Source organism: Squalius cephalus (genome assembly GCF_949319135.1).
Source record: "Squalius cephalus genome assembly, chromosome: 1".
NCBI classification, from domain to species: Eukaryota; Metazoa; Chordata; class Actinopteri; order Cypriniformes; family Leuciscidae; genus Squalius; species Squalius cephalus.
In genome coordinates, this window is record NC_137122.1 from 13,036,423 (window position 1) to 13,064,221 (window position 27,799).

Sequence of the window (27,799 nt, forward strand, 5' to 3'; positions counted from 1 at the left end):
ACCTATTCCTCAGCCGGATCCGTTGCTCCTCGAAATGAAACGTCCAGCACTTCAGAGGTAAATTTTTTCAGGATTATTATTAAGATAGTATTATTCCTCACAGCGTCGTAAAGTACATGAGTCTGATAACTCGCGGTGTGTGTTATCCAGCTGATGTGAGCGTTTCACAGGTTTGCATGGATCGCCTCTGATTTGCGTTTAAATAACGCGCCCTCTCCGTGGGCGGGGTCACATAAAAACATAATGAGCTAAAAGAGAATGACTGACATCTCTCTCTTTTCATGCATATTACATAAACTGAGAATATTTGTTTTTTATAAAAATTACTTCATTTAAAAGAAGAGAATTCAAGCTTCATGCCTGTGTGTCTGTATGCTTGTTTGAATGAGTATTCGCTGAGTTATTGTTCATTTTCGGACGTGTAGAACTCGCATCATGTTTATTTTGCTTTATTTGGCAAAAAGCACAACACTTTGTTTTTATTGTGAGTATACACAAAAATAATAAACACTTAAAGGAGAACTCCGGTCAATTTTAACATTGAGCTCCTTTTTTTTTTTTTACATTTGGAGTGCTGTCAATACAGAGAACAACGACAAAATTCGGTGTTGCCTACACCGTGTTATCCTCTTTTTAAAATGTGCACCCTGTTGACTTCAATGGGGCAAGTTTTAAACCTGCTTTTAGCCTCTTAACATCCTTGATGTGTCATTACAAGTGCATAGGTCATGTGAGTGTTTCCTTCGGAGTGAACGCGGGTGAATCTGACTGCAGTACATGTGAAAGATATGAATACAAATTATGTTTATTCAGCCAGCGCACATACCTGTATTTACATCCTGTTTTCGGTTGAAGTCCATAGTAATCGATTGTCGAGTTCACACGCGTGATCATAGGTATTAAACCAATGCGCATGAACTCGACAATCGATTAATATGGACTTTGACTTGAATAAAGCGATGTTCATGTGGTATTAACTTGTATATGTATTTATTTATTGTGATTATTTCTTTTATTCATTCATTTACTTATTTGATTTCATGTTTCGTATTGTTGTCAGTAAATAAAATATATTCATTTCATGAATTCATGCATTAATCATTGCTTGAATAAAAATTGTATATGTATTCATGCATAGCTATAACAATACAATAGTTTGCTTGTTTTCATTTAATTTTCATTCATTTCATTTTATTGTTTATTTTTACAGGGACAATGCACAATTAAAAGTAATTGCACCAGAATTAGCTAATAGCTAGTTTACATCTGCTGTCCCTGGGCAGGTAAACAAATAAAATAACATACATTACATATACACCACATAAAACATCACAATACATACAGGTCCAGGAATATAACATTTAAAACAGATAACGTACAGTCACACAGTCGTTAGTGGTTGCAGATCTGTTGTGATAGTAGCCAGTACTTAAGCTTATTTTTAAAAATTGAGAAGCTATTGAGGCTTCGAATGTTTGTAGGTAAGGAATTCCATTTTACCAAAATATATAATTTTCATTAAGAAAATGTTATATAATTAAGTGTTGGTCAGCATTTGTCATTATTATTGTGCATAAGTGTTGGGGTGGGCTAGTAAATCAATTAATTCTGGGGTAATCTTAATTTGTTTGGGTATGAAATCATCAGTCTTCTCCAAAGGCGAGATCTTCGAGCGGCTGCCCGACGTCTCCTTTGTGCACACATTCGTCTAACTATTGCAGACATGCCAACCATTTCAGACGCTGATGAAAACCATTCTAGTTAGGTTGTACAGATGCAATCAGATGTCGGTGCACCTGTTGCTCATAACTTTTAAAATGTTGCGCTTGTGATAACGTCATAGGTCACATGATAACGCCAAGATGCCGGATGATGTCCGGATCGCATTCATACTCAAACGAGATTTGGCTATAAAGTACTTACACTTTTAGTGCTCGTTAAGTAAGTACTTATTGAAATTAAGTATCTACTCGTTGAATTTGCGGTTTCGAGCGCAGCCTATGTGTATTTAAGGCTATAAATGATCGGCCACCTGCAGAAACCTCACACGCAAAATAGCCTACTAACCAGGACTCCTTCTTTATGTATACAGACGTGACGTAATGACGCAGAGACGAACCGCAGCAAGCTCGTATTTCCCGTGGAAACCCACCAGTACCACTCAAATTAGAACCCATTAAAAGCTCACCGCTGTGAATCAGGCTACGGTAAGGAGATGAAAATGTTGTAGAGGTGGGTCTAAAAGACAATTTTCACCTGAGATTCAGACCCAGACAGCAACCTAGTGCTACCAGATCTGGGCCGAATCTGTGCCGACACTATGTTGCTTGATGACTTTAGAAAGATGGCAGCATCATTATTTTTTGGTAGGTCTATCAGTTATATCTGTTGACTTTAGCAATCTTTGTTGCATAATAAACAAATGGAGACAGTTGTCTCCAAAAAATGGGGGAGAAGCACTTTTCATGTTTAGTTTTTTTTATGTTAGACCAAAACACCAATAAAAATACATTTATAATGCTTTCTCCTCAGCGTCCGTCTGTCTGGTGGCAGACGCCAGTATTCCACAATATGAAATTAGAAAAAGAAATCAAATGAAAACTTCCTTGCGAATGGCCCGTAGCTAGACAGAGGCCAGAAAAACCCGGTGCATGAGCACTACCTATAAAAACAAAAGGCAGATTAGGTAACCTAGATCAAACTATATTACATTCATTAATCAGGTATGATTGAGATGAATTCACCAATAGCCTACATCTTAATGCAGTGGAAAACAGACGTCAGGGCTTTTCAGATAGTAGTAAAATATTGCATAGTACACAAAATCCCACGGTTTAACACTAGGTTATTGACCGGCAAGTTATTGAGCTTATTGAATGGCTGGTTGGATTCCAGGAAAGATACACACGTAAGATACACCACATATGGTGATGATCCATTCAATACATTACAAATGCAAGGGCTCGGCAGTGTTCAGCATGGTTCAACCGGTCATTTGCCCAATTTAGTGAGTAATCGGACAAATAGTGGGTTCATGGGATGGGGGCGTGGCTTGGTAGTGGTCTGTGGGGGTCAACCGTACATTACCTCACTTTAGTGGGTAATCGGAAAAGTAGCGGGTTAGTCGGATAGGGTGTGGTTTGGGAGCGGTCTGGGGGGGTCATTTGCCCACTATAGTGGGTAATCTGACAAAGAGTGGGTTCGTGGGATGGGGGCGTGGCTTGGGAGAGGTCTGCGGGAGACATTTGCCCACTATAGTGGGTGTTCGGACAAATAGTGGGTTTCATGGGATGGGGGCGTGGCTTGGTAGTGGTCTGCGGGGGTCAACCGTACATTTGCCCACTTTAGTGGGTAATCGGACAAGTAGCGGGTTAGTTGGATCGGGGCGTGGCTTGGGAGCGGTCTGCGGGGGTCTGGGGGTCATTTGCCCACTATAGTGGGTAATCGGTCGAGTAGTGGGTTCGTGGGACGGGCCGTATAGTGCTATAGTACTAGGTCCTAATGCCCCATTACAGTGCCAGGGACACTATACTGTCAAAGAGCACCGTCCTTCGGATGAGACGTAAAACCGTGGTCCTGACTCTGTGGTCACAAAAAATCCCAAATTTGCTCAGTGGCCTCTGTCCATCATGGCCATCATATATATATATATATATATATATATATATATATATATATACTAATTGGCTTCATCACTCTGTCTCCTCTCCACCAGTATGTGTGTGGTGGTCGTTCTGGCACGATATGGGTGCCGTCACATCATCCAGGTGGATGAAGCACATTGGTGGTGGTTGAGGAGATTCCCCCCTTCTATGTAAAGAGCTTTGAGTGCAGAGAAAAACACTATATAAATGTAATGAATTATTATTATTATTATAGCATTGTTTGAAATTCAGCAGATCAACAGCCTTGAGCAAACCATCAGTTTAGTTCTAACACGCCCTTTCTTTGAAAGGGGGAAGGATAGTTAATGTATCAAATAATCAGACTAAGTTTGATACTTGCATGTCTGTCATTGGCTGATTGCTGTAATGAGTTCTTTCTTAAGAATAATTCTTAATATAAATAGCACACAACGTTGGCTATTTTTAAGCAGTGTTTATTTGTGTTCGGGATCTCTGGTAGGCCTTATTGCAAGTTTAACTCCTTTACCTGTTTTCATCAATAGTAATGTTATGATGATGTGCAATTGCAGTGCTGTCACAACGATCAGACAATGTTTTAATACTAATAAATATGAATAGCGTTTTACCCTTGGAACAATAGTGCAACTACATGGAACATAAAGTTTTATGATCATTTTCAATTTCTGCGCATATAAAATGTTAGTATTTTAATGATCTAACTACTTTATAGTGATTAATGTAGTTATCATACGATCAAACTAGCTATGTTTAGATTAATTTGGACATTATGCTGCTTTAATAATTTTTCTGTAGTGGTTGATGAAGATGAGAGTGATTGTTTTTTTTGTTATTGATGTTTTATCCATGTCATAGTGTGAGAAATAACAGTATTGTCTTTCAGTGGAGCAGTTTCACAGGCTTTTATCATGTATCCTGACTCAAATAATGTGTTTCTAACAGTTAAACACTCAGAATAAAGTGAGATGATCTGCTGATGATCCTGAATGGCTTGTTGAATGAGTGTTGATAGTCTGAGGCTCATCAATATTAACAGATCTGCTGAAAACACTCTTTATTTCATGACAATAGTTCCTGTTTTCACCTCATTTATTATGCTGATGTCTTCAGATCTCCTGTGAATTGACACTTAAAGCTCATTTCATTGGTGTCAGCAGACTGAGGGGATTTGTTGGCTACTATATATACATTTATTTATGTGTTTATGATTTTAACTGTTTTTCTTACCATTATTTATATTCTTTTCTATATTTCTAGATACCTGTATTTTAATGTAGAAGCAGAATAATGTTAGGATTAGCAATACAAATAATGGATGGATTGGCATCAGTTGTGTACTGTATGATGAATAGATAGACAGACATAAATGCATAAATACAAACATAAAGCTCAACATATAACAAATAATAATAATAATAATAATAATAATAAAATAAACAATCAATTCCACTTGAATGCTAAACGTTTGTGTTATTTCTCACAGGGTTATTCACTTGAGCTTGTGTTTCTGGTGTCCCACTTTCACATGCATATGAATGGAAGTCAGTGCAAGGAAAAGTCTAGTGTGAACGGCCATTAATAATTCAAACATTTTTAGTAAAATAAATATCAATCTCAAAGTTGGTGTCAAAATATGGCAGTATTGTATATTTGAATTTTAATATCATGTTCGATAATTGAGTCATTTATCAAATCAAATATATATAATTGTTTTTGCTAAAGACACATGCCTATCATGTTTTAAAAATAATAATTGGAAGATAAATTTACCTCATTCAAGGAAAGTTTCAAGGACATATAATTTATTAAAAGGCATTCTGCAAATGATCATTATATTTTTGAAGTGCTATTTATATGTTGCATAGAAGTGTCATTTAGTATAAAAACAAACTCAGTAAGATCAGATCAGCAGATCAGGGGCCCGTTCTTCGTACGTTGCTTATTACATCCGAGATCAAATGACACATCCAAGATGATATCATCGTGCGAATCATGATCTGGCTAACTCGGTTCTTCGAACACACTTGCCGGATATGATTAGTATCGCTGGATTGAGTTATCTGAGATAATTGCGCGTTCATGCGCTGGTTTAAAAGGGGATATGTATCGATAGTAGAAACATTGATCAGCAACGCTGCTATTGGCTGCTCAGCGTGGCCAAAGAGCACGCTCAGTTTTTCTCCTCAGCAGAGCAGGAACTAATAGTCGAAGTTTATTCGGAATTGTAATGTTTAATCAAAGCGCCAGGGAACACCTCAAAGTCTGCAAAAGCCAGGAGAGAGGGCTGGCAAAAAGTAGCAGACAATTTAAATCCGTTAGAAGTGGCCATGTTAGATGTTTTTATCACTTATTAGCCTATATATTTGTATTTTAATAATTGCATAATTACTTTGTGCATTGTAATGTCAGAGTCACCACACTAGAACATGGGAACAAATAAAAGTGAAGAACAAAAATATTCTACATAATGGTAATTTTTAGTTATATTATAGTCTCTTTTATAAAAGGCACTGTTAAATAAATGGTTGTCTGTTTATAAAAGCAACCAAGAAAAAGGCTGAGAAAAAAAGAAAAGAAAAGATCTTAGTAGCCTACACTGTAAAATAATTTTTGCTGCATTAAATTAAGGCCGTATAGTCATTTAAACTGTTAAATCTTGAGTAATGATGAATTGCTTTGACTTGTGAAAGTGAAAACTGATCAACTTATGTTAATGTAAAAATATTTTGCCATGAGTTATTGATCACATTTTTCCCGAGTGTAGTTCATTGTAATGACATTGTGTTTTCCTCTTTTGTGCACTTTTACACAATACACCAACACTTGTATCTGTTCCCAAGAAAGTGGTGGCTGAAATATGTGCAGTAAGTGGACATTTTCTAACTTTCCAAAGGAAAGAAAGTATAAGACTTTGTAATGTCCATTTGTTTCTATTGCACTGGACAGTGAATAAACCCTCTCAGATAACTGTCATATGGAGGAACTAGCCTACCTGCAACAAGTGCATAAATAACTTTACTTAATTTATACTTGTATGCTTTATGGCTGCAATATAAGTTGCAGGATTCCACATCTACAGAAGAGTCTGCACACACAGAGGAGACATAGGCCTTAGGTGGGCAGTGTATAGCCAACTTTTCCTTTTTATTTGTTGCATGAGGCAAGTGTCTAATATCTCTTGTTGCAGGCACTTGACCACTGGCTTTTCTTTACAAAGAACAATTGAAATAAAACTCAAGGAACTAAGCATATTTGTCTTTTATTAAACATTTAATGAAAAGTGTTTTTTTTTTTTTTTTTTTTGGCAATGTTGTGTAATATGGCACATGCAACAATGTCACAGGCCCTGTCAGGTGTGCAACCCTCAGACTTTTCAGACACTGAAATCTTCCCTTTAGTTAGCCAAAGTTCATTTCATGGTATGCCCTTGTCCTGGCTAGAGCTGCACTGTAACTGGTTTGGGTCAGGGAATGGGGTCATAAAACACCTGTCTGCAGGAACATGTCATAATCACCTATGAAAAAATGCAGTTCTGTTAGGATCAGCATAAGTGTATGTAATACAGTGAGCTTGATATTTAATTGTGGAACTTACCACTTTCAAATAATGTGCATAAATGTGAATCTCTGAAAATGCTTAAGTCATGCACAGATCCTGGCCATTTTGCTTTCACATTTGTGATATGGAAGATTTTAGTCAACTGCCTTTTTTTATTTGATATAATATTACTAATCTGGAATATTAAGAATCACAATAGTAACTGGGCAGCACATTTACATTGTGAATCCCCTTTCTGTTCACATAATCCCCTTCATTGAGGCCTTGATGGCAGTCTATGGTATAGTCTATGGTACCAATCACGTTAGTGAAGCCTGAGTGACATACTGTAATCGGCATGGTCATGATTGTATGATCTTCATAAATTATGATAGCCTAAAAAAAAAATAAAAAAAAAAATAAAACTGCTTTACAACATTGGGTCTTAAGTGGCTTGGAAATGCCACAAAAAAACCTAAAACTGTTTTTTAAACCTAAAAGCGACAAAAAACGACAATCTCACGAATCACGAGAAAAAATATATATCTCAGAAAGTGCACTATCGCGCTGCGCTGGACTTCCCGTATCAGCTCCGCTTATGAAGCCGCGATCTAATCCTGTTAACATGAAATAAGCCTGCTCCCGAGCAGGTTTAAGTTTGCGCACATGTTGCTATGACAGCAAGTCCAGGATGAGCGTCGAAGAACCAAACAATCCAAGATCATGCCAAATCGCCAACAATCAAATCCAGCTAAGTGTGAAGCTCCTCCAATGGGAGGAGCTTCACTGACCATGTGAGGAGTTCAGCAATAAATGCTGTAAATTCCCATCAGTATTTTAGGACATCCTCAGACCTCAGACATATGAAGACAAGCATCAAAGCATCAGGAAGAGCTGAAATCTGCAAAGACTGAGTTTATTAAAGAGGACAGTGAGAACATGAGTGATCCAGAACCCTGCAGAATGAAACACACTGAAGATCCTGAAGAACAAAGAGGTTGGTGTTTATTCTTCATTCATTCATGATGCTGAAGAACATTCATGTTAGAAACATTCAAGCACTTCATCACATTTAGATAAACAGTTGAACTATGATATGGTACAGAATGTTCTGGGTTTTTTCTTCAACAAATGGTCAGTAAATGGAGGTTTGAGAAATGTTTATATTGATTGTCAACATCAGATCAAGCTAAATACTATTTTAACTGTTTTATTGTACATTTATTTTATATCTGGTTCCCAATTTGCAATTTTGCAACAACATTACCACAATTTTAGTCATTTTCAACATAGTTTACAATAGTAAATAGTTTTTTTTAAACACCAAGTTACTGATAAAGTTGTATTTGTCAAATATCATATAAGTTATTCATAGTTATAAAGATTCTTCTTACAGTGACGCTGATAACAGGGTTGATGAATCAGCACTGTACAGTTTGTGTAAAAAAAAATGCTCTGTTTTTGAAAGGAGGAAAATCATGTCAGGAGTAACAGGGTTGAGTGAAACATGGTGGGACACAGATAAATCTGATAAAAAAATATGAATTTAACACTAGTTAAAGCCACGGCCACTCATCATGTGAAATTTCTACACGCACTGTGACGGTCGTGAAATGAAAAGCTTTTTTACAAACATAAATTCAACATATAACAAATAAAAATAATTAATTAAAAAATAAACAATCCACTCTACTTGCTAAACGCTTGTGTTATTTCTCACAGGGTTATTCACTTGAGCTTGTGTTTCTGGTGTCCCTCTTTCACATGCGTATGAATGGAAGTCAGTGGAAGGAAAAGTCTAGTGTGAACGGCCGTTAATAATTCAAAACGTTTTTAGTAAAATAAATATCAATCTCAAAGCTGGTGTTAAAATATGGCAGTATTGTATATTTTAATGTTAATATCATGTTAGATAATTGTTTCATTTATCAAATATATTTAATAGTTCTTGCAAAAGAAACATGGGATTCGGGATGTTTTAAAAATAATAATTGGAAGATAAATTTACCCAGTGGTCGAACTGAATCAAGTTTGGGGGTCCCCAACATAAAAGAAATTTCACCATAAAAAACATTTTCTGGGTGGGGGGTTGTTTAGTTAGTTAGTCTCGCAATATACAATTTATACAATATATTTGATCATAATATGCATGTCACACAGGCTGTCACTTCCGGTGGGAGTACGCTGTGCGCGCCTTGCTGCCGCTTCTCGCCGGAACTTTTTGTATGTTTGTTTTGTTTTGAACACTGTGCTGTGTTTCGCGTCTACCGTGTCATCTCCCTGCTGAACTGGACGTTTGCTTGGACTTTATTGCTGTCACGACTCACTTTCTCTGGATCTTATTTCGGATACAACGCAGACACGCTGTAACTTTTGTCTGTCTGTTTTGAACACTGCTGTGTTTCGTGTCTACCGTGTTATCATCCTCCCTGCTGAACTGGACGTTTCCCTGGACTTTATTGATTGTCACTTGCCTCTGGATATTATTTTGGATACAACGCAGACACTGACAACTCTTCAACTCATCACTGGCATTCATCCAACTCACACTACTCATCTGCTGTTTGCCGATCCTCGCACTACTCCACTGTACCTTCTACATAGGTGACCGGTGAGTCTCCACTCCCTCGCTTATCTATTGTGGACAGTCTTTTGGATGGTTGGTTACCCCCAGTCATTCAATTTATCTGAAAGGTCGTCATGCTGTGTTGATCGTGCACAATTAGCAACGAGAGTAACGTACTGCTTCTTTCTTGCATTTTTTGCAATGAAAGTACGTTTTCCAACTGCCAGTGATGTTGTGTTGTCCCGCGGTCTGAATATGCATATTATTTGCAACATCTCTGCACTGCTTGGAGTTTTAACTCTGGGTTTATTGCTCAACTGTGTACCTATGGCTCTCAACTATTCATTACTCCAACTGGGTGATTCTCGCGAAACTAGACTTATGAGTGTGTCATGAGGCATTTTGATGATAAAAGTAAATCAAAATGCTATTAAAATAAGAATACAGTTATAAACATCTCTTTATGTAGCCTACTATTTTGCACATGTTTTCAAATAACATCATAAATACCAATTTTATTGTTTTTTCCACATTTAAGGGGAAGTTTCTCATTACCGCAAAGTGTCCATGACTGGATTTTGGTTCTTTGAGATGTAAATATTTATAATTAAAAAATAAGAAAAATAAAAAGCTTCAGTGCATGTTATACTATAAACATTTACAGTAAAGAAACATGTGTTATTTGGTGATCATTGGTAAATGTAGTGACAATAATAAGGAATATAAATGTGTCCAAGACCAATTTTCTCATCCTCCGCAACAATTTTCAATCATTGTTTAAGTCCTCTAAGAATGAACTTTTTCAAGCAATTTTGTTGGAAGGGACATAATTGACTGTGACACTCAAGATGGCTACTAGGTAAGCAATTCATATTTTTTCTCTCCAGATAAAAGTTAAAATGTTGTTTGTCATAGTACCTACACGACTTTTTAGTTCTCATTACCGAAACATGAGTTTGTGAAGTTTTAAAAAGTGTTGCCGTTTTAATTTTTTGATTACTATATACCCAATTATGGTCTAAATATAAAAAGAGAGGGAAAGTTTAGCTAACCCTTATTTAGCCTCCACAGTTAGCAAGAATGTTTAAGGTCACTCATCCTCCGCAACACCATTATCATTCACCGCAACAATTGAAGGCCTGTTGCAGTGGAGATACTCAATGTTTCGGTAATGAGAAACAGACTTATGAAGGAGGGACGTGCACTATAACTCTTGCTCATTTCAATATCTTGATATTTGCCTTAGCACTAATTGAACAGATTGCATTAAACAAAATAGCTATTACAACCCCCCCAGCAGGAGTCACTAATTTTTATTTTATGAAGTGCTTCCTCAAAAAGCAGTATGAATGCAGTATAGGCCACCTACTATACATGTAATATTATTTAATATTCAATAGTTTTACTGTGAAACAATGTATTTCTGTCTTTTTTACAAAATGTTACATTCAAGATGGCTATTGTGTATTTTGTTACAGGCAAGCATCAGTTAAAAAAAAGGGGATCAGCAAAAGACAGGCTGAAAAAGCACAGGGAAAAAATATACAGCAATCCAATCCTTCTTGAGGAGTACAGAAGAAAGGAGAGAGAGCGGTCAGGGAACAGGGTGATAATAGGGAAAAAACAGTCACGGTTCGGTTCATAAATTTACACGGAATAAAAATAAATAAAACTCACGTGCAAATTAATTAATGTAATGCGGAACTACTGTTAGATACACGGGTTCTTTAGGGACACATAATCTGTAGCCCCGCCTTAGCTCTGAAGCAGGGGGCCAATGTTTCGGAAAAAGCTTCCCCGGACGCCGCCATTGATTAGCAGACCCCCACCTGCTGTTAGCATTCCATTGACTCCCATTCATTTTGGCGTCACTTTGACAGCGAATAACTTTACGTCTGAGGCGTTTAAAGACTCCTTGGGCCCTATTTTAATGATCTGAAACGCAAGTATCAAGCGCGAAACGCAAGTAACTTTGTGGGCGGGTCTTGGGCGCTGTTGCTATTATACCGGCGAGATAAATGACTTTTGCGCCTGACGCAAATCTAAAACGGGTTGGTCTGAAGTAAATGAAATGAAAAAGATTCATTATTCATAGGTGTGGTTTAGGCGTAACGTGAAATAAACCAATCAGAGCGACATCTCACATTCCCTTTAAAGGCACACTATGCAGCTTTCCGTTTTTGTCAAACAGCGACCCCTAGAGTCGCTGTGGAGTACTTGTATTTAACGTTACTGTCGTAAATACCACTCGCGCAGAGCCGTCTCTGCACTCACGGCCTGGTCCCTTCCGCCCTCTATACCGGTACCTGTTTAGTAGGATGGAAGCTGTAATGAGTGGAAATAAGGTGTGGCCCCTTTAAGAGCTGCGCGCGCCCTGTTGAACTGTCGTCGGCAGTCTGTGTTGTATGTGCACCTCGAGCACCCGTATGCGGGTTATTTCCGTTTGATGCTCATTCTTATCCTACTTTTGTTTATCAAGTAAAGATGTGGATGGTAGAACGGGTGACAGACAGTTACACGAGTTCGACTGGGGAATAAAGTGCAAGTTGTGAGATGCCAATCGCCTCCGTGAGTCTGTCTGGCCTCTGTAATAACTTTATCTGTGAGCTATCCCTATTTCTCCTCCTGACAGAACGCGTTACAAAGCGTCGGACATCGAACAGGCACAGATAACCTCTGAAGATGTCTACTAGTCCATCAACAAGAACGATATTTACTCGAGTCTGACTCCTTGCTCGGTCAGTCTGCCGTTTCCTCTTTCTTTCGTCCTCTGACAAAGCTTTCCTAGCTTTGTGTGCAGTGCCGTAAAGCAATTCGTTACATCGCGAGACCTGATATCACGCGATACTTCCTGACGGCGAGGCCGCCGACCCGCCGGCCCAAAGTTGCAAGTGAGTTTTTTCCGCTCTCGGGCACCAGGGGGGTGCGAAACCACCACCATTCAACCCGAAATAAGTAATATAACCATTCCACTGACTCCGAAGCTGTTCAGTTAAGGTTAAAAAGTTACCTAGTGTCCCTTTAAGAGCAGGTGTGCTTGTTCCATGGTGGATTGCTATTATAACGGCGGATTTGCCAGGCGCACACCAGGAGCGGTTCACAGCCGAGGAGACCAACGTTCTCGTCAGGGCCGTAAAACACAGAGAAGTGACATTGGGGATGGGAGAAACACACCCAAATTAACTTTGGTTAAACAGGCGTATGATAATTTGGGTTAATGTGTAAGCTAGATTTATGCCTATTTTTTCACATCTTCATGGACACAACAATGATTTCCCTCGTGTGTTAATATTTTTCCTTGTAATAATGTATGGTTTTCTAAAAATGAAAACTGCTGCGTCTGTGTGTAGATGAAATAAGCAAAGTGTATGCACGTTGTGCTTACGCTACATTATGGCCAAGCAACCGCCCTTAAAATAGTATATGAATAACATGCGCAACGCGCCACTGACTTTAGACTAGGTTTCTCCTGGTCAAGGGCGGAATTGTTTTGTGAAACTGCAAAATAGCACCAGGAAACGTTTGCGCCAGAACACGCCTCCTCTTTGTGCTGAACCGCCCCCGGGAGCGCAAATGCATTTTCTAGTTTACCAATGTGCGTCTGCTGTGCGCGGGTTCAAAATAGGAATGATACATGCATCGGTGTACAAAGTCAATTGCGCTGGGTGCAAGATAGGGCCCCATTTGTCCATTATTTATTTCTAAAGAAACACGAAAATTTATAAAATGCTCCATTACCTTGTATCTTACTTTATGGCCCTGTTGAAGCAGTTTTTGTAAAAATAGGCTAACGATTGCATCATAACCACGTGACTGTCGCACAGTAGAAAAATTACTGTATAGACAGGAGGAGAAGCTTGCGCGCAATCTGGGGGACACGGAGGCAAAATGACAAAATAATTAATCAGAATACTTAGCAAAAGTTTCTCCTGCTCCTAGCTCATGGACAGCTCTTACTCACACTCTCCGTCTCTGCAAGTTTTGGAAGGGAATGATTCAGATTTCTCTTGGCACAGCTACTAGAAGACAGACGGGTTGCTCATGTCACATCTACGTCGTCAAGCTCAGTTTGAGTCTGCGCAGTACGCTCAGCCATCAGGAAGTGAGAGTTTCTAATTGACTTCACTTTTCTCCGTTGAATCCAATGTCATGCTGTGTCCATTTATTTTACTGTATATGCTCTGAAGCAGGCTGCGATGTAAAGTCATAGACAGTAAAATAAATGGACACAGCGACCCCATAGGCTTCAACGGAGAAAAGAAGCACTCACTTCCTGATGGCTGAGTGTACTGCGCAGACTCAAACTGAGCTTGACGACGTAGATGTGACGTGAGCAACGCGTCTGTCTTCTAGTAACTGTGCCAAGAGAAATCTGAATCATTCCCTTCCGAAACTTGCAGAGACGGAGAGCGTGACGCGGGCACGATCGAAAAGTCGCAAAGTGTTTACTTATATTTGTGTGTGTGTGTGAGTGAGGCGCAGGCACGATCGAACAGTGGAAACATAAAAACATACTCCGTCATTTTGTTTACAGTCATTCAAAAAGTGTTTAAGTTACTGTTAATTAAAATTAAGGAAAACAAATATATTACTCTGAAATGTAACAAATTAATTTTCAATTCATTCAGGCACAATTACCAAACATGTCTCAAGATCTTTTTGTCTTTTTATCAATTTAATTAATAAACTAATTATATAAAACTATTGTCAGTGCACTACAAATAAACTGGTTCTATGCCTTACTTCATTAATAAAACTTATTTAAAAAATACAAGGCTTAAGTAATTTATTTTCCTTTGGTGGTACAGCCTGAAACATGCACAAGCCTTCTGCATTTTTGTTTTGCTTTTCCCTCCATTGTACCGAACTCGTACCGAACCGTGATGTCTGAACCGAGGTATGAACCGAACCGTGACTTCTGTGTACAGTTCCACACCTAGTATTTTATATACAGTGAGGAAAATAAGTATTTGGACACCCTGCTATTTTGCAAGTTCTCCCACTTGGAAATCATGGAGGGGTCTGAAATTGTCATCGTAGGTGCATGTCCACTGTGAGAGACATAATCTAAAAAAAAAATCCAGAAATCACAATATGTTTTTTTAACTATTTATTTGTATGATACAGCTGCAAATAAGTATTTGAACACCCGTCTATCAGCTAGAATTCTGACCCTCAAAGACCTGTTAGTCTGCCTTTAAAATGTCCACCTCCACTCCATTTATTATCCTAAATTAGATGCACCTGTTTGAGGTCGTTAGCTGCATAAAGACACCTGTCCACCCCATACAATCAGTAAGAATCCAACTACTAACATGGCCAAGACCAAAGAGCTGTCCAAAGACACTAGAGACAAAATTGTACACCTCCACAAGGCTGGAAAGGGCTATGGGGAAATTGCCAAGCAGCTTGGTGAAAAAAGGTCCACTGTTGGAGCAATCATTAGAAAATGGAAGAAGCTAAACATGACTGTCAATCTCTCACGGTGTAGGGCTCCATGCAAGATCTCACCTCGTGGGGTCTAAATTATCCTAAGAAAGGTGAGAAATCAGCCCAGAACTACACGGTAGGAGCTGGTCAATGACCTGAAAAGAGCTGGGACCACCGTTTCCAAGGTTACTGTTGGTAATACACTAAGACGTCATGGTTTGAAATCATGCATGGCACGGAAGGTTCCCCTGCTTAAATGAGCACATGTCAAGGCCCATCTTAAAGTTGGCAATGACCATTTGGATGATCCAGAGGAGTCATGGGAGAAAGTCATGTGGTCAGATGAGACCAAAATAGAACTTTTTGGTCATAATTCCACTAAACAAGTTTGGAGGAAGAAGAATGATAAGTACCATCCCAAGAACACCATCCCTACTGTGAAGCATGGGGGTGGTAGCATCATGCTTTGGGGGTGTTTTTCTGCACATGGGACAGGGCGACTGCACTGTATTAAGGAGAGGATGACTGGGGCCATGTATTGCGAGATTTTGGGGAACAACCTCCTTCCCTCAGTTAGAGCATTGAAGATGGGTCGAGGCTGGGTCTTCCAACATGACAATGACCCGAAGCACACTGCCAGGATAACCAAGGAGTGGCTCTGTAAGAAGCATATCAAGGTTCTGGCGTGGCCTAGCCAGTCTCCAGACCTAAACCCAATAGAGAATCTTTGGAGGGAGCTCAAACTCCGTGTTTCTCAGCGACAGCCCAGAAACTTGACTGATCTAGAGAAGATCTGTGTGGAGGAGTGGGCCAGTGTGTGCAAACCTGGTGAAAAACTACAGGAAACGTTTGACCTCTGTAATTGCAAACAAAGGCTACTGTACCAAATATTAACATTGATTTTCTCAGGTGTTCAAATACTTATTTGCAGCTGTATCATACAAATAAATAGTTAAAAAATCATACATTGTGATTTCTGGATTTTTTTAATTTTTTAGATTATGTCTCTCACAGTGGACATGCACCTACGATGACAATTTCAGACCCCTCCATGATTTCTAAGTGGGAGAACTTGCAAAATAGCAGGGTGTTCAAATACTTATTTTTTTTAAATTAAGACTACTCAGGACCTCACAAGATTGTAACTTGTATAAACAAAACACGTGTTAACACAAGGCATGGTACTGTGGTGATTACAATAAATGAGAAAATGAAACACTGTTTATGAAATAAATATACTTTTAACAATTGTATGTGTTTTAAATATGTAAAATAGAGTTAGGCATCAAACCCCTTTGTCAACAGTGAATGTGTGTGCTAAATCTCATTTCCGAAACATTGATCCTCATTACCGAAATGGCATTTTCATTACCGCAACATGTAACTTTTTTACAAATTAAGTAATAATTAGATAATCATATATTTTGTTTTAAAATGTATATACATATTATACAACACTACTTATTTAAGGTCTTCTACATAACAAATGTGTATGTTATCTTTTAGTGAAACAATTAAATAAAAGAAACTGTAAATCATCACGTAGGGTAAGTGTACCCATTAAGCCCACCAAAATCTAAGTCTAGGTTTTTTTCATAGATATTGACATAGTTTATAAGAAAAATTATTTGTTAAAATGCAAGATTAATCTCTCATTTGAAACTGTATTAATTAGTTGATGTACATTTTAGAATATAAAATTAAGATAATTTAGGAATAAAGTCAGAAGTCTGGCATGGGCTTAATTGGTACTTTTGGCACCATTTAAGCCCGCATGTGTTCCAAATAAGCCCACATCATCTTTGATTCACAAAATATAAAAAAATTATTGATTTTTAAGAAGTAAAACATCAATATATTTATTCAGTGACAGGGAAGAAGAAAAAAAAAAATCCTTTTTCTAATGTTTGATTATAGCCCTGGGTGGGATGGGAAGGTGTTAGTGGCCGGTGGTCTGGAGCTTTAAGTTGGCTTGACTGGAGTTGTAGCTGGAGTCAAGCTGGAAGTTTGACCAGGTGTATCTTGGGAACCAAGCCGAGTTGGGGCTCCATACTCTGGGCTTAGGGGGGCCTCCTAGTGGGCCCCCTACACCGGGAGTCTGGAACCTTAAGCCAGCTTGGCTCCCAAGTTATGGCTGGTCAAAGGTGGAAGTTAAACCGGGTGTATCTCGGGAAGGAAGCTGAGTTTGGGCTCCAGACTCTGGGGTTTTGGGGGGTCTCCTAGTGGGCCCCCACACCGGGAGTATGCAGCCTTAGGTTGGCTTGATTCTGGAGTTATGCCCGAGTTCCACAGGAAGTGACCATATCTCGGGAAGAAAGCCGAGTTAGGGCTCAATAACCCTGCATGGGGGCCCACTGGGTAACCCCTTCATGCCATTCCTCACTGAAACACATAAGGTGGGCTTAAATGGTTCCACAGTGAGTAATGGTGAAAAAAGTGTACCTTTTCCTTTAAAAATGTAAGATATGTTTACAAATACATGCATGGAGCTTAAATATACTGTGGACTAGTATCATAGTAATTTTCATTGTGCCCACATTGAGAAATGTTAAGTTTTTTTCATTCAAGGTTAGCTTGTGATGGCTATAGTTTGCATGCATTTTGTGGCGCTGTACCATTTAAGCCCATCTTTAAAAAAAGTTAATTTATAAAAATAATCTCCTCTGCAAAACAATTTATGATGTATTTATTTGTAAATTAATGTAAAATGAATCACAAAACATTTATTGTTTGCAGTTCACATGCTTAATTCTTTGGCAGTCTATCTTTCTGTAAGGCTAATGGTTTGACCTAGAGATTAGCTTTGAACGCAAGCTAATAAAACTCATCTTTCAATTTAAAGGAAAATGATATAAAATGGTAAAGTACTATTTGTTCATACACAAAAAACAATACATTTATCTCTTATTTGACATAATATCAATGTAGTTTCCAAAGAAATGGCTGAAAATTGCTGAAATGTGTTGATTTCAGAAGGGTCCCGAAACACCAAAGTTTTGGGGTGACTTTGTGTGAGGTCCCCTGAGACAGCATGCACATGGGTGAGGCTAACTCAACACTGACAAATGTGATTGGTATGCAATAAAAAATGCCAGGGAAGTAACAAATCACTGGATTGGTTAAAATAATAAGCAGCATAAAATATTATTTTCTCTTTTTTAAATTTGACTTCAGAGTTGAAAGTGGGCTTAAAGGGTACATGGGCTTAATGGGTACACTTACCCTATGTTTCGGTAATGAGAGAAAATAAGGAAATTACAAAAAATAATAAATATAAAAAAGTAATTTCTCCAGAGTTTTACATAGGTTTGAGCACGAAAGGAGTCTACTTTAACATTAGCCAAAAAGACACATTTTTAACCATATATTTAATGTAATGTCATGTTACGGTAATGATAATTTTTTATGGACTTCATCTAAAAAATGTAAATAATTATCTAGGAATTTTTTTAAAATCTTCTAAAAATAATGGTTATAGTAAGTTCAGACCTTAATCTTAAAAAGAAAATTGGCTTCAAGGGCATTTTAAAAATTCTGATGCTGGACACCTTCTAAACCTGGATTTCGTGAGAATCACCCAACTGCGTAGCCTGAAATCTCATCCTCGTCTTGATGCGACCACATACAGACTCTGCACGGAGCTCGGGGTTGCTAGGCAACCGCGCTATGTACATCGTCTGTCGTCGCCATTTCTCATCGCGCTGCCCATTGTCGGTAGCCATTCCTTCCATCTGGTCGAACAGATCAGATATCTGTATTTCTATGCTGCCGTCTACTCACCGTGGTATACATCTTACCTCACTAATAACGGTTTCCTGTGATCTGTCTCTGACTAATCCATATACACGCAATAATTGCGCGCTCGATCTTGCAGTTGCGCTGTTTAACTGTCGGTCTCTCACTGATAAGGCTACTGTTCTTTGCTCACTACTAACTGAGAAAAAACTTTGACTTTTTGCTCCTCACTGAAACATGGCAAACTCCTAATGACTATTTCCACCTTAATCTACTCACTCCCTCTGGATACAGCTACCTGGCCAAACCTCGTCTGACATCAAGGGGTGGTGGCCTGGCTGCTGTTTATCGCAACAGCATTTCTGTCAAAACTATTGACTTTCATGTGACTTCAACCTTTGAATATTTAGTTCTCAAAGTTTCTGGCACATCTCCAATGCTCTTGATTCTCCTGTATCGTCCACCTTTTTTTATATTTATTTATTATTTTTTTTATTTATTGAACATGTTAAAAAAAATACAACAACTAAATAAGAACAAACAATCAACAAAAAAGATCATCAGCAGATAATCCAAATAACAGTCATGTTCAAAGGGGTAGGAAGAAGTTAATATAACTTTTCATGTCCTACCCCCATTCAATGATATTTTTAGCTACTTATATTGTTTGCATCATTATATATTCAAACTAAATAAAAATCAACAAAGCTCTGAAAATCACTATTCCAGTTCATATCCATCTAGGATTCTTTTTTTAAATAATAATTTCAGTTGCAATAAGTTTTTACATAGCTTTAAATCATTATCGCTGTTGTTCCACAGGATAACACCCCGAGTTGTAACACAGTGGAACTTACTATTTGTTCGAATTAATGGTTTACTAAACATTGATATTCCTCTGAAATTATACGTGCTTTCTCTCAATTGAAAAAGCTCTTGGATATTTCTAGGCAATTGGTTATTATGTGCTCTAAAAGCAATTTGAATAGTTTTGTAGTCAATCAAATCTTTAAATTTTAATATTTTTAGTTTAATGAATAATGGGTTCGTTGGTTGTCTGTATGTAGTTTTATGTATGATTCGAATAGCTCTTTTTTGTAGGATGAAGATTGGATATGTATTTGTTTTGTAAGTGTTCCCCCATACTTCCACACAATAGCCTAAGTCATGTATGGGAGTATGAAGGAACAGTACAACATACCCAGAGAAGCCTTATTCAATAGTTCTTTGGCTTTATTTAATATTGCTAATGACTTGGATATTTTAGTTTTAATATACTTTATATGAGGTTTCCAGCTTAATTTATTATCTATAACTACCCCAAGAAATTTTATTTCAGATACTCGTTCTAGTTCTATACCATTTATCATAAGTTTCTTATCGGTGTCTGTTAATCGGTTCCCAAATATTATAAATTTGGTTTTACTCAAATTCAGTGTTAGTTTATTTTCATCAAACCAAATCTTCATCCTACTCATTTCCTTTTCCATAGTATCCAGAAGCTTCTCCAAATTTTCACCACAACATAGTAGGTTTGTGTCATCAGCAAAAAGAATGGTTTCCACAATTTGTGACACTTCACATTATTTATATAAAGGTTAAATAATAATGGCCCCAACACTGAACCCTGTGGCACCCCACATGTAACCTGCAACAGCTGTGATTTATTGTTTTGTATTTCAACATACTGTTTTCTGTTATATAGGTAACTGGATAATAGGGGTGTAACGGTACGTGTATTCGTACCGAACCGTTTCGGTACAGGGCTTTCGGTTCGGTGCACGTGTGTACCGAATGACTGAATGCAATATTTTGTGTGCGGAACATAGGTACATTTTCGTGTTTCCACACGAACATATTAAGTGGCGGAAGTCTCCGCGTTCAGCGCAAATCCCGCCCTGCAGCTGATTCTAATGTTTTTTTCCTATTAGACATTCTCTGGTTTTACCCGTGTTTTACCCGTCGTCACTGTAACAATGAAATAGACTGCAGGGCGAAAAAAAGCTTTTCCGCTTCGTGTGCGCCGCCGCACTCTCCGTTCCGTGGCGTGCGCGCGCGCGCGCGCGTGTGTGTGTGTGTGTGTCGGCCCGCTGCGCTCTCTGCTCAATGTTCGAGTCCATGTTTGCGCTGCGCGTTCTGCTCTGTCGTTAACGGCCCAAACACTCCAATCATGTACCGATCACGCACTGGAAAAGCAAAGTCCGCTCAAATAAGGTGAAATTTCTCAGTAGTAACTTAGATTTCTGTTTGCTGAGCTGGTATAGTTATGCTGGCAACAATGGTAAAATGACCTGCTCTGATCACATGCTCTGGTAATAATAGCTTTGTACTATAGCTTTGGACTATATTTTATTTTGATAATTATTAAAAAAGTGGAAAAAAAATCGTAAATTGATTGTTGATTGATTATTGAAAAATAATAATACATTAATATATTTGTTTAATATTATTTTAATATAGGGCTATTTTCTGTTCCTGCACTGTAATCATAGTTATTTATTTATATTTTTCATTATATTTTATTATGTGATATTGGTTTGAGACTGAGAGTATTTTATTTAGTGGAGAACTTTGCAGCAGTATTTTATTTCTTATTCTTTTTTTATTTTATATCTATTTTATTATATTTTATTAAAAAGTGTTTAAAAAAGTGTAAACAACTTGTTAAAAAAAGTTTATAGTAATAAACAACCTGCAGTTTAATGTTTGCATTTCTTTCCCTTACTGTACCGAAAATAAACCGAACCGTGACTTTAAAACCGAGGTACGTACCGAACCGTGATTTTTGTGTACCGTTACACCCCTACTGGATAACCATGTTAGTGCAATTCCTCTAATACCATATCTTTGTATTGAATCAATAATTTGTGATCTACAGTATCAAAAGCTTTTTTGAGATCTAGAAATATCCCTACTGCATATTGCTTCCTGTCTATGGACACCTAAACCTACACCTAAATCTATGTCAAACTTTTTCAGTGAACTACATGAACTGTTAACCCTTTCATCTGTCTTATCTCAATGTGTTATATTACTTGGTGACTTCAATATACACGTTGATACCGATTGTGCTGAATCACGAGAACTCTTGTCAGTATTTGAATGTTTCAATCTTGTACAGCATGTCGATTTTGCTACACACTCAAAAGGTCACACACTTGATCTCGTCTGCACTACTGGTTTAAATAATGTTTCCGTGCTTGGTTCTCAGATTGGACTGTCTGATCACCACCTCGTTGAACTAAAATGTGAAATGCCTCTTCCCCGCCTCAGGGTGAAATCCACTATAACATACCGTAACCTAAATTCTGTTGATCCTATACTGTTTTCTGAATCTGTACAAACTCATCTCTCTGACATCACTGAACACACAAGCTCACTTGATATCCTTACCAATTATAATGCCTGTATTTCCACTGCCCTCAATATCCACGTCCCTCTTAAAAGTAGATTTGTGCCTTCTACGCACACATCTCCCTGGTTTACCCCAGCACTTCGCAATCTAAAAACAGCTGGTCGTCGTCTTGAACGCCTGTACAGGAAAACTGGTTTAACTGTTCACCTTACTGCTTACAATGACCATATTCAGTTCTACAAATCTGCTAGAAATACTGCACACTCTAGTTACTACTCTACCATCATTAAAGGGGGGGTACAATGGTGTTTCATGTATTCAGAGTTGTTTACAGTGTTAAAGAGATGGATTCTCATGCTTAACATGGCCAAAGTTTTTTAAAAATATTTTGGACGAATAACGGAGAATTTCGGTGCCGAAAATCTTACTTCCGGGTTGGTACAAGTTTCGGCTGGGTTTTTTTTTCGACCGTGGATCTAATGACGTAGACCAGAGTGGAACTCCTTATATGAGCATTTCTCCCGGAAAAGCTCGCCCGCGCGCACGTCGACCAGAGGAGAGCGAGACCGCGCACATCAACGCGCTTCAACAGGAAATCATCGGCAGCGCTGCATAGTGTCTCCAAAGTGTGTTTTTGGATGTGAGGGGAAAGCAAGCTTACCATGTTCAGCTTCCCAAAGAACCCAGCGTTAGGAACAGTGGATGCAGATTGTTTTTCCGGGGCAAAAACGAGTTGTGTAGACTGTTTGTTCCCTGCATTTCGACGATTAATGTTTTATAAACAAAGCCCAGATCGACGGATTCTCTCTATGGCTCTGGCTTCGCCCACACGGCCCGCCTCCAGACGCTCGTTTTTTTCCGGAAAGACTCGGTACAGCCTATCTTTCTTTTATAAATATAATAAAACTAAAGACTTTTTGGAGATATGAAGGATGCAATACTACTCTATAGGTACTCAAGATTAACAGGAGATTGAGTGAAAATGAGCATTTCACCCCCCCTTTAACAATGCATCCTCTCGACCAAAAACACTGTTTTCTATAGTCAACAAACTCACCAACCCTCCTGCACCCGCTATGAGTAACTACGCAGATCTCTGTGAGTCATTTCTGCACTTCTTTCAAAGTAAGACTCTTCCAATCCACTACCTCTACTATTGTTACACATGTCTTCCCCACCTCTTCTACACTTGGTACTCTCACTGCTTTTGCCCCTCCAACCCCTGCTTATCTCTGAGCTAATTAACAAAGCAAACTCATCTTCCTGTCATCTTGATCCTGCTCCTACTACTCTACTCAAAAAATGTGCACCTGTTATTTCACCATTGATTTCACTTCTCATCACTCAACTTCTAAGCACTGGTGTTGTTCCTCTGGAACTTAAAACAGCTGCCGTCACTCCTGTCCTAAAGAAACCTGGCCTCGACCCCTCTGACATGGCCAACTACCGACCTACTTCTAATTTACCATTTCTTTCAAAACTGCTTGAGAAAGTGGTCGCTGCTCAACTTCAAACTCACTTGTCATCCAATAACCTTTATGAATGTTTTCAATCTGGTTTTCGCACCCTTCACAGCACTGAGACTGCACTTCTTAGGGTTGTTAATGATCCCCTTGTGGCCACTGACTCCGGCTCCACAAGTATTCTAATTCTCCTAGACATTCCCTCTGCATTTGATACAATCTCTCATAGTATTCTCATTTCACGACTCTCTGCTCTTGGTATTTCTGGAACTGCCCTATCCTGGTTCACCTCCTACCTGTCTGATCGCCAGCATTACATCTCCATCCGCCAATCAAAGTCCACCTTTGCCTCTGTCCCGCACGGTGTTCCTCAGGGTTCTGTTCTTGGACCTCTTCTCTTCATTATCTACATGCTTCCACTAGGTGATATCATCCGTCATCATGGCTTCAAATTCCACTGTTATGCAGACGATACCCAACTATACATCCATTCCCAACGCAATTCTCCTTTCCCAACACTTTCCATATCAGCTTGTATTGATGAAATAAATGCTTGGATGGCCAGTAATTTTCTCAAACTCAACACAGACAAAACAGATTTACTTCTTATTGGTTCACCTCAAACTACATCCCGGGTCTGTGTTGACAATCTCAATATTGCTGGAGTTCAGGTTCAACCTTCCACCACTGTCAAAAACCTGGGTATAATCTTTGATTCCTCTCTTTCCTTTCTTCCTCACATCTCCTCTCTCACTAAATCTGCCTTCTTCCACCTTCGCAATATTGCGCGCTTACGTCCATTTCTTACCATCAGTGATGCTGAGACCCTAGTTCATGCTTTCATCAGTTCACGGCTTGACTACTGCAATTCTCTTTTCTATGGCCTACCAAATTCATCATTAAATAAAATTCAATATATCCAGAATTCTGCTGCCAGAGTCCTCACTTACACTAAGAAATCTTCCCACATTACTCCCATCTTACGCAGTCTACATTGGTTACCCATCCGCTATCGCATTCAGTACAAGATACTCCTTATTACATTCAAAGCACTCCATGGTCTTGCCCCAAACTATATCTCTGACCTCCTCCATACATACACACCTGTCCGCACACTTAGATCATCTGATACCGGTCTGTTGAAAATCCCACGACACAAACTATCATCATTTGGTGGAAGGGCTTTTTGCACCGCTGCGCCAACTCTTTGGAATTCAATTCCACAACAAATCCTTGTTTCCCTGACCCCTGAATGTTCTGATTTTATATGTACAATACCTCTATTATGTTATCTTTCACAGTTTATATGTATCCTCTCTATGTCATGTTTCTATGTTATGTGCATTTGTAATTATTGTAATTGTATATATACATACAAACATATACCAGGGCACTACATATAAGGCACTTGAAGACCCGTAAAAGCATGTGGAGGTCGTCTTTACCTGCACACTAGACAATGCCATGTCTTGGTTTCAATATTTTTTAAAATAAATATGCATAATAAAATGAAATATACACTACCTTTCAGAAGTTCAGATTGATAAGATTTTTAAAAGAAGTCTCTTCTGCTCAAAGCTGCATTGATTTGATAAAAAAAAGAATATTCTGAAATATTGTCTATTTTCTATGTGAATTTATAGTAAAATGTAATTTATTTCTGTGATCAAAGCTGAATTTTCAGCATTGTTACTCCAGTCTTCAGTGTAACATGATCCTTCAGAAATCATTCTAATATGATGATTTGATGATCAACAAATATTTATGATTATTATCAATGTTGGAAACAGTTTATATTTGTGTGGAAACCGTCATACATTTTATTTTTCAGGATTTTTTGATGAATAGAAAGTTCAAAAGAACAGCATTTATTTGAAATGGAATCTTTTGTTACATTATAAATGTCTTTTCCATCCTTCAGATGAGAGGATAAAGGTCCCGTATTATGCCCCTTTTCACAAGATGTTAAATAAGTCTCTGATGTCCCCAGAGTGTGTATGTGAAGTTTCAGCTCAAAATACCCAACAGATCATTTTTTACAGCATGTTTAAATTGTCATTTTTTGGGGCTCAGAAAAACGCGCTGTTTTAGTGTGTACCCTTTAAATGCAAATAAGCTGCTGCTGGACGACCCAAGGGGCGGAGCTTCATGAGCTTGCGCTCAGTCTGTCAGGACAATTTCATCTCACGGAATGATGATAATATCAGAAACTCTCAGTAACGGTGTTCATTTCGAGTCGGACAATAATGCCTACAGAGTCAGAGTGCTGTATAGAAATGAAACGGGTATAGTTTAGTAGTTTAATTACGGTTATTATAACTTATTTGTCATCTGCTTGTATGTATCCATTATTTATTAATAGCCTACAAGTCTGCTGTCTGAATGATGATCAAACATATACTGATGAGTTTAATAAAGTTTATTGTACATCACACAAAAGATGAAGTGTCAGTTTTACTTCAGAAAATCACCGTAAGAGCTGAGTAAACACAGTAAGTTATAAGAAGTGCGCAAGTACTACACGAATTTTGGGGAAGTTGAGGAAGCATTCCTGTGGGCGGAGGTTAGTCAAAAAACGGTTCTAGTGACGTCATTAAAGAAGGAAGTAGAGGGATGTAGTCCAAATGGGCCGTTCACTGTAGTCAACTTCTGTTAAATAAAATATCTCGCTTGGCATTGAACTTTGAGCTTTATAATTTTACAGATATTATTTATGCTCTAACAGCAACATTACACACTAACTTAAGTTTGAAACATGGGATCACGAAGAACGGGACCTTTAAACTGAGGTCCTGACTCTCTGTGGTCATTAAAAATCCCATGGCCAAATTTGCCCCTTGGCCTCTGTCCATCATGGCCTCCTAATCATCCCCATATACTTATTGGCTTCATCACTGTCTCCTCTCCACCAGTAAGCAGGTGTGTGGTGGGCGTTCTGGCGCAATATGGCTGCCGTCGCATCATCCAGGTGGATGCTGCACATTGGTGGTGGTTGAGGAGATTCCCCCTTTCCATATGTGAAGCACTTTGAGGAGAGGACCCAGAAAAGCACTATATAAATGTAACAAATTATTATTATTTTAATATCAATTTAATGCAATAAAAGTATTAATTTCTTTCCCAACATTTTTTTTTGGTAGTGTATAATGCTACAAAAGTTTCTATTTCAGATAAATTTAGTTCTTTTGAACTTTCTTTTCATCAAAGTAAAAAAAAAAAAAAAAAAAAAATTGTACACAACTGTTTTCAACATTGAAAATAATCATAAATGTTTGTTGAGCATCAAATCATCATGATTTTTGAAGGAGTAATAAAAATTCAGCTTTAATCACAGAAATAAATTATATTTTATTGTATTATTATTTTAAATTGTAATAATATTTCATAATATTACTGTTTTGACTGAATTTTGGATCAAATCAGTGCAGGCTTGGTGAACAGAAGATACTTTTGAACTTTTGAACAGTAATGTACATCCAACAGAATTATTCTAGCTTTACTTACCAATGTAGTATTTACCCTAAAAAGATTGATGTGACAATGTGATGATAATGTTTGTTCCAAAAGACTTGATTAAATGCATAAAACTAGTTTATTAGATATTAGACATATAAATTGTGACAAAAAAGGCTGTCAGTCTATGTGTTGGTGGGGATTTTTCAAAGATTTCAGTACATACGATTTTTACATAGTTACATCCAGTAGGTGGCAGAAAAGGGCTGTTATGAGTGAGTAAAGGCCCTTGCACACTGAGCATGAAATTTGCATCCGAAATTTTCGCACGTTAAAAAATAAATACAACCTCACGTTATGTCAATCACACTGCCTCCGAAACTTTCGTCCGTCAAAAAAAAAAAATCGGATCGGGTTTGATTTTCTGCGTTTTTCGCATCCATAACAAGCATTTGAATGGTGTTTTGACAGTTTAGAGCCACAGAATGACGAATACGAAAAAACGCATGCGAAAATTTCGGATTCAGTGTGCAAGGACCTTAAGTCAGTCAGAAAAAAGAAAAAAGAAAAATTAAATATAAGAAATGTCTTGGATACCTTTAATGTGAAATGTTAA

At 38.1% G+C, this 27,799-nt stretch overlaps 1 protein-coding gene across 4 annotated transcripts in view; it reads left to right on the forward strand.

The window, feature by feature from the left end:
• The first annotated feature begins 9,347 nt into the window (after nucleotides 1-9,347).
• The window catches only part of LOC307162962 (uncharacterized protein), a 46,527-nt gene continuing 28,075 nt past the window's right edge, over nucleotides 9,348-27,799 (forward strand). For 2 of the 4 annotated variants that reach the window (XM_079878739.1, XM_079878741.1), the window contains exon 1: nucleotides 9,354-9,792. The gene's annotated coding sequence lies outside the window, so the exon portion shown is untranslated. Of the gene's footprint in view, nucleotides 9,793-27,799 lie in introns of all 4 variants that reach the window. The other 2 variants (XM_079878742.1, XM_079878740.1) reach the window with 2 other exon arrangements.